The sequence below is a fragment of the Rhinoderma darwinii genome, chromosome 2, assembly GCF_050947455.1.
Source record: "Rhinoderma darwinii isolate aRhiDar2 chromosome 2, aRhiDar2.hap1, whole genome shotgun sequence".
Lineage (NCBI taxonomy): Eukaryota > Metazoa > Chordata > Amphibia > Anura > Rhinodermatidae > Rhinoderma > Rhinoderma darwinii.
In genome coordinates, this window is record NC_134688.1 from 106,993,955 (window position 1) to 107,006,008 (window position 12,054).

Here is a 12,054-nt window from a genome sequence, read left to right on the forward strand (position 1 = left end):
CAAGCTTGTGACGGCAGCGTTATGGTCTGGGGACTTTTTTTTATGCCATTCTCTGGGCCCACTCATCCATGTGGAAGGCACTCTGAACCGATTTGGGTATGAATCCATAGTTGCAGATCACGTCCACCCATACATGCTGTTTGTCTTCCCTGGGGCAGATGGAATCTTCCAGCAAGACAATGCGACATGTCACACGGCTAGAAATGTCTGACAGTGGTTGGAAGAGCACGACCAAGACTTCCAAGTACATCCCTGGCCGCCTAATTCGCCAGACTTGAACACATTTGAGCATCTGTGGGACCACCTCGATCGTCTTGTTTGCTCTATGGATCCTCCCGCACGAACCCTCCAGCAAATGTGGAATGCACTGCAGTTAGCATGGCTCTAGATACCTGAGACAATCTACCAGCACCTTATTGAGTCACTCCCAGCCCGTCTAGCTGCTGTCCATGCTTCACACGGCGGTTACTCTGGATATTAGCTAGTGGTCATAATAATGTGACTCGACTGTGTATATGTTGGTGAATAATCTAAAAACTGATAACCAGCATGGATTCATGAAAAACAGGTCATGCCTTACCAACATGCTCAGTTTCTATGAGGAGGCAAGTGCAAATCTGGATGTCAGTCATGTAACTAATGTAAGATATTTGGATTTTGCAAAAGCATTTGATCTGTACCACACAACAGCCTTGTTCTAAAGCTACGGAGGCAGGGACTGGGGTACCATTAATGCACGTGGGTAAAGAACTGGTTAAGGGACAGATAACAATGGGTTGTTATAAATGGTATTACTCCAAATGGGCTCAAGTCAGCAGTAAGGGCACCACAAGGATCGGTGTTAGGCCCAATTCTTTTTAATCTCTTTATTAATGACCATGTGGATGGGATTGATAGGAGGTGTCAGTTTTTGCTGACGATACAAAATTTGTAGGATACTTTAAAACTCAGTTTGACTATAAAATATTTCAGACCTAGATAAGCTGCCAGCATGGGCAAAAACATGGCAGATGAAATTTAATGTTGATAAATGTAAAGTAATGCACCTACGCCGCATTAATAGTATTAATGCATATACATTAAATTGAATTAACTTAGGATAACGAATAAAAAAACAAAAACCTGGGTATTCTGGTTAAAAATAAGCTAAGCACTCAATGGTAAGCAGCAGCTTCAAAAGCAAATTTGGTTTTAGGGTGTATAAAAGGAAAGATAAAAACCTCTGATTCAAATGTAATATCACCCCTCTATAAATCCCTTGTAAGGCCATATCTTGAATATGGAATTCAGTTTGGGCTCCAAATTGTAAAAAGGACATAGGAGAACTGGAGAGGGTTCAAAGGCAGTCCACAAGATTATTAAATGGGATGGAAGGTGTCCCTTACAATGAAAGGCCTTTTAAAGTTGGGCTCATTGAACTTGGTGAAAATATGCCTTAGAGGTGATCTTATTAATATGTATAAGTATATGTGTGGGCAATACAAAGAACAAGCACATAATCTGTTCTTTCCAAGGACTCTACAAAAGACATTGGGACATTCACTGTGTGTGGTAGAAAGACGTTTCAGACATTAATATAGGAAAGGGTTCTTTACAGTTATATTGGTCAAACTATAGAATGCCCTACCCCAAGAGGTAGTAATGGCAGATACTATGTCAGCATTTATAAAAAGGCTAGATGATTGTGGCTAGCGGCAGAGCTGACCGGACGCACTTGAAGGGAGCTCCAGTCCAGCGTGTTGTATCTGAAGCCATCCTTCCCTCCAGGCACTATATTAAGAGGTTTGGTGGCTATCCCCAGCGCCATCATCCTCTGCTGAACATTTTGAGCTGTCTATTGGCACTTTCCCTGCTATTTTGGGTTGTGGCCTACCTACTGGCCTGAAGCTGTGGCCTAAATTTGCGGCTCGCGCAGTCGTCTCTCTGGAGCTATGGGAATTGTGAGCCTGCCGACCGGACTCCTGGCTGGCTCATGTGCTGCTGCTAGCTGTTTGTGACCCTTGGGGGAGCTCCCCCATTCGGCGCGGCCATCGCGGTTGTAGCAGCGGCCACCCACTTGAATTTCCTTTCCCTGCCTGTTTCCTGCCCTGCAAGCCTTCCAGACGTGCCAAACTCAGGGTGCATAGCGGTGAGTGTATCCTGCAGTTTCTCACTCCCCTAGGTGTACCCCCCATCAAATCTGCAAGGGTTGGAATTTTGAAACACGTGGCACGCCACCATCTCCCTGCTGCTACTCTATACACCGCACAAATGTAATCTGGATATCATGAAACGCATGGAGGATCTTCCCCCTTCCCTATGCCTATAATTCATTAACATGTGTTTAGTTGTGCACTGATCTGATGGGATTCTCCTCTCTTACACCGTCCTGCTGCCCGGGGTACTCTCATAATGGCTCCTTCTAAACAATCTAAAATCACGAACAAGATGGATAAATCCACCTGTATTTCATCTGGGCCCCCCGAAACGCGGCCTTCTGAAGCCTCCGCCTCTCGTCCTGCTCTAGATGACTACCCTCCTGAACCGTCCATGTTGGATGTGCTGAAGGCCATTACGGAATCTCGTATGGTTCTAACTGAAAAAATAGGTGCCTTCAGATGGACTTTGGTCTTCTCAGAGCCGATGTACATGTGTACAAAGTCTGAGAGGCGCATTTCTGACTTGGAGAATGTGGTGACTCCTCTGAGATCGAGAGTCGACACTTAAGAATCACAGCAGTCCTCATGGCGTGCTAAGGTTGATGACATGGAGAAAAGCTTGTGATGAACGATGTAACATCCGCTTCATAGGCCTGCCTGAATGTGTGGAAAAGCCAGACCCTGCTGCATTCTTGGAAACCTGGCTCAAGTCCATATTTGGGAACACTGCCTATTCCCCTATGTTCTGTGTGAAACGGGCTCATCGGATACCGACTAGAGTTTCTCCACCTGGGGCACTGCCATGCACATTCATTGCCAAGTTTCTTAATTTCAAAGATTGAGACAAATTGCTAGAACTTGCAAGGCAACAGGGGCTTCTAAAACATACCAACAAGGGAGTGAGAGTCTTTCCTGATTATTCATTGGAAGTAGAAAAACAGAGGCAGCGATTCACAGAGGCCAAGAAATTCTTGAGGGAGAACAACATCGGCTATTCTATGATATACCCCGCAAAACTCAGATTGATGCATAATGGATGTACAGTATTCATCGACAAGCCCAAAGAAATCTTTACCCGGTTGGAACATCATGGACTCTGATTTTTATACTCATGGGCTATCATATCTTCCTATGCTGTGAAGGACTATGACAGTGAGGAATTACTCTACACCATGGAACATTCTCCTGACTTTGTTCTTCTATGAAGATTTTGATTCTTCTCGATGTCTTCAAACGAGATGGGTGTCGGGAGATATACCAGGACCTTGAAATACTACTGTGGTAATCCTGTCTTCCATATCATAGCTCTATGGTGCCTACTGGCTATGTTTAAGGAATCCTTGCTGTATTCTAGGGGAAGGGGCTTGCCCCCTTTTGCTAACTGTAAAGTCTATGGCCACGGCCTGTCGTTCTGACTTGCCCCTCGACGGCCGTGGCCATGGACATCTGAGTTCCTTGCAGCGTCGTCCTCCTGTGAGGCGCCGGCACTCACTTCCTGGTTTCAAGACTGTCTCCCGAGGGCACGCGCATCCGCGCGTGCATGGCTTTAAAGGGCCAGTGCGCGCATATTGCAGGAAGTCTGCAATCTAGCCCAGAAGGCTACTGGGCTATAAAAAGGGCCCTACCCTCTTGTTCTTTGCCTGAGCGTTGTTTGTTTCCCAAAGTTTGTCTTGCTAATGGTCCCCTAGTTTCTTCCAGTTTCCAAGTATTCCCTGTTCCTGTATCCTGTTTCCCGTGCTATCCAGATCCAGTACCGTGCTGAGCTGTTGTCTTGTTGTGCTGCATACCACGCCTGTTCTGCTATGCCACGCCTGATGTCTACCTGCTGCCTGGTCCCAGCCGAGCCTGCCTTACTGCTGTCCAAGTTGCCACAGGTACCCTCTCTGGACTATAGACTCTGTACTTACCTGTTTGGTCAGCTGCCGTTCTGCTAGGCGGTACGGTCCTGTGGGCCCACACCCCGCATTGTGACACTAACCATTTACATCTGCCTTGAAGTTTTGTTCTATTTTTTGCTACATACTGCAATTGGGTTGGAAACCTGTCTGAAGTTCGGGGGGATGGGTAGAGTGGGTTGGGTTTATTAGTTTCTGCCTTTCGTACTTGTCTACTTATATATATGCGTAGATTTTTTGACCATGTGGACCGATGAACTGATCTCTGGGAGAACTGTAGTTGGAAATTCACATCGTTTCCATATTCCACCCTCATGTATTGTTACTATCCGGGCCTGATTTGACCTAAATTATATCCATGGAGACGTTGCATTATCTTCAATGATAAATTTAAAAGGTCTTTAGTCTCGTTTGTTCTCCACATACAGTCCACAGATTATACTTTTACAGGAAACCCATTTACTTGGTCCCAAATTGCAAGCTTTAGCGCGACCATGGGTCAGATCATATTGCTTATTCTAACTACTCCTGCGGGGTCACTTTGCTACTCCACAAATATTTGCAATGTAATGTTACATCTGCTGAAACTGATCCTAAAGTGTGGTTCATTGTGTTGTCCTGTCAGGTCCATTTTACATCCTTTTCATAATTAATGTCTATAATCCCCCTCCAGCCACCCTCCAATTACTATGTGATATAATGCTGCTGGTATCGGAGTTTGGTCCTGCTCCCCTACTGTCTTCGGAGATTTTAATCTATTCCTGTGCTCTAAATTAGATAAATTGGGTGGAGTCCCAGGTTCTGATACCCCCTTAGCTAACTGGGCCGCAACAAATCATTTAAAGGAAATCTGGCGGGCCCACCACGTCATTCTACAGCTTATTCATGCCATTCACCTGCTTATAGGTCCTTTTCTAGAATTGATTTAGCGTTTGGAAATGACGCTTCTTTGATATTTGTGATAGATGCACAGTACCTCTCTTGGGGGATTTCAGACCACTCCCCACTCATGATCACTTTGGGATTACCTGAAGTTGCAATTTGTAAGATCTGGAGATTGAGTACCCTATGGCTTTCTTGTGCTGAGGTTGCTACCTCTTTGGAAATGGAAATTACAGATTTTTCAACTCAAGTTCAACTGTTAGCAATCTAGCGTGGAACACCTTTAAAACATATACCAGTGGGGTTATTATACGGGGAATATCCTCACATAGGAGAAGTCTGGCAGAACAACGTACGATTTTGGAGGCTGAACTGGTTGTGGCGAAGGAAGAATATCTGAGGAATAGGGACTCCTCTGCCTTCACTGCCTTCTCAGCAAAGCAGCGTGAATATACCAGTTTGTTGACTGAGCTCACTAGAAAGAAAACATTGTACTCCCAACAGAGGGTTTTTGAACAAGCGGATAAGAATGGTGTTTTGTTGACTTACTTGGCTAAAGAGGACAACACCCGCACCCCATTTTGGAAGTCACCTCTGACCATTAATGACACCTTTGCTAAATTTTACTCTGATTTATACTCCTAAGGTCTCAAATACTCCATTTGAGCTGGAGACATGCTTAGACACTATTGTATTCCCCACTCTGGATAGCAAAGATGTTGATTTGCTAGAAGCTGACTTGACTGTAGAGGAAATTATTGAGGATATTAGATCCTTTCCAAACAGGAAAACCCTAGGTCTAGATGGATTACCCATAGAGTGATATAAATTACACGTTGAACTAATTGCACCTAATTTGCTCAACCTTTTTCAATCCTTCAATGGGGGTGATACCCTCCCCCCCTTCTATGAGAGAGGCTCTTATAGTGCTGATCCTGAAACCCTGTAAAGATCCTACAGCTTGTGGCTCATACTGACCTATTTCACTCCTCAATTGTGATATTAAAATATTGGCCAATGCATCTGCAAAAAATAATTTCTCATCGTATTCATCCAGACCAATCTGGTTTCATGCCAAGAAAGGCCACGGATGTTAACCTTCGAAGGCCCTTCACTAATATATCATCTACTATAGGGTCGAGTGGCTGCAGAATCATGGACTCTTTGGACCTTGAGAAGGCATTTGACTTAGTGGAGTGGTCTTATCTGTGGTCTGTACTAGGCAAATTTGTATTTTGACCCATGTTTATCTGATGGGTGCAGTTATTATACTCCCAACCTATATCAAGTGTTAAAACCAATTGTCACATCTCCCACTCCTTCACACTTGCCCGAGGGTCTAGACAAGGTTGCCCACTATCCCCATGGATTGGCCATTGAGTCATTAGCATTGGCTATAAGAGCATCTCCTGACATAAAAAGTTTTTCAAAGGAGGGTGAAAGGGAAGAACGTGTCTCTCTCTACGCAGATGATATGCTATAATTTCTGAATGATCCAGGTCCAGCTTTACATGCGATGTTATCTCTAATTCATTTACGTCCTTCTCTGGCCCTGTGTGAATTGGTCAAAATCTTTGATAATGGCGTTAACATTGCGGCCAGAGCGACTGCACTCCTTTCTCCATTACAATGGGCAGATCAAATTACTTATCTAGGTATAGTAATTAGCTCAGATATTGATACCTTTATACCTGATAATATTACTCCTTTGGTATAACCTCTTCAAACAAACTTTGATAGATGGAACACCTCCCCCTCACAGTTACAGGCAGAATTCATTTGTTTAAAGATTAAGTCCTTATTGAGATTCTTATATTTCTTTCATGACTCTCCAGTGTGGCTTCCATTATCTCTGTATTCCAACATTTACAAGGATCTTAGATCTATTATTTGGGCACGGGGTACTCCTAGAATTTCTCTAGGCACGCTGCAGTTGCCCACTGGGCAGGGTGGTCTGGCTCTCCCAAATTTATATCTCTGCTTTCTTGCCAGCCAATTGGTGTATGTTTGGTGGTGGTTTACCCATAGGCACTTTAATCCCTGTACTGAGCTGGAAGCTTCGCTTCTCGGGTTCCTATAAAGCCATGGTGATCTCTGTATATAGACAGCCCCCCCCCCTCCGGGTCACGTACTCACAATCCCGATGAAAACCACTCGGAAGGTCTGAAGATCTTTATTGCTCTTTGATTCAGAAGAGTAGTCCTGGTCACCTAGGACGCCACTCTGGTATAACCCACTTCTGCTGCAGTTGAGAGGCCTCCCTAACCCTAGTGAATGGGCAACCTTGGGTGTATTGACCTTGGGGAGGTGGTAGTTTATGATAAAATAGCTACTTTTGCACAACTTAGGTCCAAACACCAGATCCCGACTAATCGCAGATTACGCTATTTCCAGCTTAGACATGCCCTCTGTTCGCAATTTGCAGGATATAACGTTAGACTTTGTACGTCCCCGATGGAGGATTGGGTGATGCAGGAGACGTTGGCTAAACCATTGTACACACTTTATAGGCAGTTGTTAACTACATCTTCTAATAAACTTGATAAACCCTTTGATCATTGGTTTCAGACTATTTTCTTTGTATCACGACTTAAACGCGAACAATAAGGGAACATAGCACCCAGAGAATCATATGCAAAAAATAGAAAATCTTTATTAAATATAATGCACAATGACATAATACAGAGTAAAAGGATGGACCATACAAGGGGAGTTAGCAGGTTAGGTGAAATGTTAAAAACCTAGTGGTCTACAGAGACAACCGACCATCAGTAGCCATGAACCACCCTAATATCCCAGAGCAACCAAAACATAGTCAGAAGGCAATATCAGTTATAACATGCCCACAGATATCGAATATAAACAGGGGCGTAACTAGGAAAGACTGGGCCCCATAGCAAACTTTTGACTGGGGCCCTCCCTCTCCTGGGTGTCACACAACCCCCCCCCTTGTAGATAGTGCCTTTTTTACAGCCCCCCCCTGTAGATAACGCCATACAGTCCCCCCTGTAGATAACGCCATACAACGCCCCCCTGTATATAACGCCATACAGCCCCCCTGTAGATAATGCCATACAGCCCCCCCTGTAGACTGTATGGCGTTATCTACAGGGGGGACTGTATGGCGTTATCTACAGAGGGGGACTGTGTGGCGTTATCTACAGGGGGGACTGTGTGGCGTTATCTACAGGAGGACTGTGTGGCATTATCTACAGGGTGTACGTTATCTACAGGGGGACAGTGTGGCGTTATCTACAGGGGGGACTGTGTGGCGTTATCTACAGGGGGGACTGTGTGGCGTTATCTACAGGGGGGACTGTGTGGCGTTATCTACAGGGGGGACTGTGTGGTGTTATCTACAGGGGGGCTGTGTGGCGTTATCTACAGGGGGGACTGTATGGCGTTATCTACAGGGGGACTGTATGGCATTATCTACAGGGGGACTGTATGGCGTTATCTACAGAGGGGGCTGTATGGCGCTAACGCCATACATCCCCCACTGTAGAGAACGCCATACAGCCCCCCCTGTAGAGAACGCCATACAGCCCCCCTGTAGGGAATGCCATACAGCCCCCCCTGTAGGGAACACCATACAGCCCCCCCCCTGTAGAGAACACCATACAGCGCCCCCTGCAGGGAACGCCATACAGCACTCCCCTGCAGGGAACGGCATACAGCGTCCCCCTGTAGATAACGCCATACAGTCCCCCCTGTAGATAACGCCATACAGCGCCCCCCTGTAGATAACGCCATACAGCCCCCCCCTGTAGATAATGCCATACAGCCCCCCCTGTAGACTGTATGGCGTTATCTACAGGGGGGACTGTATGGCGTTATCTACAGAGGGGGACTGTGTGGCGTTATCTACAGGGGGGACTGTGTGGCGTTATCTACAGGAGGACTGTGTGGCATTATCTACAGGGTGTACTGTGTGGCGTTATCTACAGGGGGACAGTGTGGCGTTATCTACAGGGGGGACTGTGTGGCGTTATCTACAGGGGGGACTGTGTGGCGTTATCTACAGGGGGGACTGTGTGGCGTTATCTACAGGGGGGACTGTGTGGTGTTATCTACAGGGGGGCTGTGTGGCGTTATCTACAGGGGGGACTGTATGGCGTTATCTACAGGGGGACTGTATGGCATTATCTACAGGGGGACTGTATGGCGTTATCTACAGAGGGGGCTGTATGGCGCTAACGCCATACATCCCCCACTGTAGAGAACGCCATACAGCCCCCCCTGTAGAGAACGCCATACAGCCCCCCTGTAGGGAATGCCATACAGCCCCCCCCTGTAGGGAACACCATACAGCCCCCCCCCTGTAGAGAACACCATACAGCGCCCCCCCTGCAGGGAACGCCATACAGCACCCCCCCTGCAGGGAACGGCATACAGCGCCTCCCCTGCAGGGAACGCTATACAGAGCCCCCCCCCTGCAGAGAACGCCATACAGCGCCCCCCCTGTAGGGAACGCCATACAGCCCCCCCCACCCCAAAAAATGCGACCTATAGTGTGTCCTACAAATAACATGCATGCCCTATCCACAGGATAGGGGATACATGTGTCATCGCTGGCATTGATAGGGAGAACGGAAGTTCTGCATGACTAACCTCTGACTTCCGGCATCTGTGTCGGCAGCTCAATAAAAATGAAAGGAGCGCTGGTCACGCATGCGCACGAGCGCGATCGGCGCTCCATTCATTTCTACGGAGCTACCGACACAGACCCCGGAAGTCCGAGGTTTGTGATGGATAACTTCAGGGGACTTTCAGTCCCACGTTCTCCCTATCGCTGCCAGCGATCACACATGTATCCCCTATCCTGTGGATAGGGGATACATGTCTTTTGTTTAATGGCAGAGCGGGGAGATACCTCCCTGCTCTGCCGTAGTGTTCAGTGGCATCCTGCTGTAGCAGCCATAGCGGCTGCTAGCGGAGCCTGCGGCCATGGTGGGGGCCCGTGCCGGCGGCCGACACGGGCCCCCTCATGCCGTGGGCCCCGTAGCAGTTGCTACGGCTGCTACGGCGGTAGTTACGCCACTGAATATAAATAGAGATAATACAGCGGATACAAAAAGTCTACACACCCCTATTAAAATGCCTATTAAAATTGTCACTGCCAATCCTTTGCTAGTTAGAGACATCCCTACGGGGAGGACTTTTGTTCGGTTGGCAGACAGGAGACAAATTCTGTGCTGGGGACACAGTTCTAAACTGGCTGGGCACGCTGGTGTTCGTAAAACCAGAGACCTGATTGCTCGTCACTTCTGGTGGCCCACGCTACCCAAGGATGTTGTGGACTTTGTCTCTTCTTGCACGGTGTGTGCTTCTAACAAAGTTACTCACTCCAAGCCTGCCGGCATGCTACAACCTCTGCCTGTACCCAATGCCCCCTGGCAGCACATTGCGATGGACTTCGTCACAGACCTTCCTCCCTCAACAGGATGCAACACTGTCTGGGTGGTGGTGGACCGGTTCTCGAAGATGGCACATTTTATCCTGCTGACCGGCCTACCTTCTGCTCCCCGACTGGCGAGTCTCTCCATTCAGCATATCTTCCGCTTGCATGGCTTGCCCCTTCACATTGTGTCCGATTGGGGGGTTCAATTTACCTCAAATTTCTGGAGAGCCCTCTGTAAACTCCTGGATGTGAGATTGGACTTTTCCTCAGCCTATCACCCCCAGTCCAATGGGCAAGTCGAGACGATCCACCAGATCATGGAGAATTATCTCCGCCACTTCATCTCATTACAGCATGATAACTTGGTACAGCTTCTTCCATGGGCCGAGTTCTGGTACAACAACCACACAAGTGAGTCCACCACTTCCACTCCGTTTTACATTATGTACAGTCAACATCCTAGAGTCCCTCTTCCTGTGTAGACTACATCTCAGGTACCCGCTGCTGACTCTGCATTTGGGGACTTTCTGCAAAGTTGGGAACAGACCCGGTCCTCTATTTTGCTGGCAGTCGATTGCATGAAGCGAAAAGCGGATACAAAAAGAAGAGAGCTGCCTCAGTATCTTCCAGGTACCAAAGTCTGGCTGTCCTCTCGGAACATTCATTTGAAGGTGCCTTCATACAAGTTTGCTCCCAGGTTCCTCGGTCCTTTTGAGATTCTGCAACAGATACACCCTGTCTCCTATAAGCTGCGGCTTCCTCCTACCCTCAGAATCCCCAACTCCTTCCATGTGTCCTTCCTGAAACCAGTGTTCCTGAACTGCTACAGCAAGACTTCCAGTTCCACAGTTTCTCCCAGAGGTTCTTCTGATGTGTTCGAGGTGAGGGAGATCATGGACTGCGAAAGGGTAGGAGGAAGGACTTTCTGGTGGACTGGAGAGGGTTTGGTCCTGAGGAGAGTTCCTGGGAGCCGAAAGAGAACCTCAGTGCCCCTGCTCTCATTAATAAATTCCTCTCTCGCTCTGGCCCCAAGAAGAGGGGGCTTAAGAGGGGGGATACTGTAGCGTCCATGGACGCAGGCCATCGGATTTCCTCACCTCCTGACGCCCGCAGCCATGGATCTGTGAGCGCTGGCACCCATCTCCTTCCTAGGAGACGCCAGCGCTCACTTCCGCTCTGGTCCGCTGTATCCGACAGGGTGCCCGCTCTTAAAGGGCCAGCGCGCACACAAGAAAACGATCATCATCATTAACTCACATGACTTCCTGGACTATAAGAAGGTCCCTGCCCTTCTGATCCTTGCCTGAGCATTGTTAGTGTTTCCCAAGTCTGTCTTGCAAATGGTCCCTTAGTGTTTCCCGTTCCAGCTGTTACCCGTGCCCTGTTATCTGTTCCTGTATCCCGTGCTGTGTTCTTGTTCCTGTGCCTACTAGTGTTGGAGTCGTGTCCACCTGCTGTTGTTTGCCACGTCCTGTGTCATCCGCCACGTCCAGTGTCATCTTCCACATCCAATGTGATCTGCCACGTCTTGTGCAACCTGCGGCACCTGCTGTCATCCGCCACGTCTGGCGTAACCTGCTGTACCCACCTCCATCCATGCCAGAGCTGTGACAACTGTCTGGACTATCCAGGTACCCTAGTGCGGGACCTTGTATTACTGGGGTTCTCTGTTATTTGGCCAGCTGCCTCCCCGCTACGGAGGTGCGGCCTAGTGGGTCCACATACCCACAAACCGTGA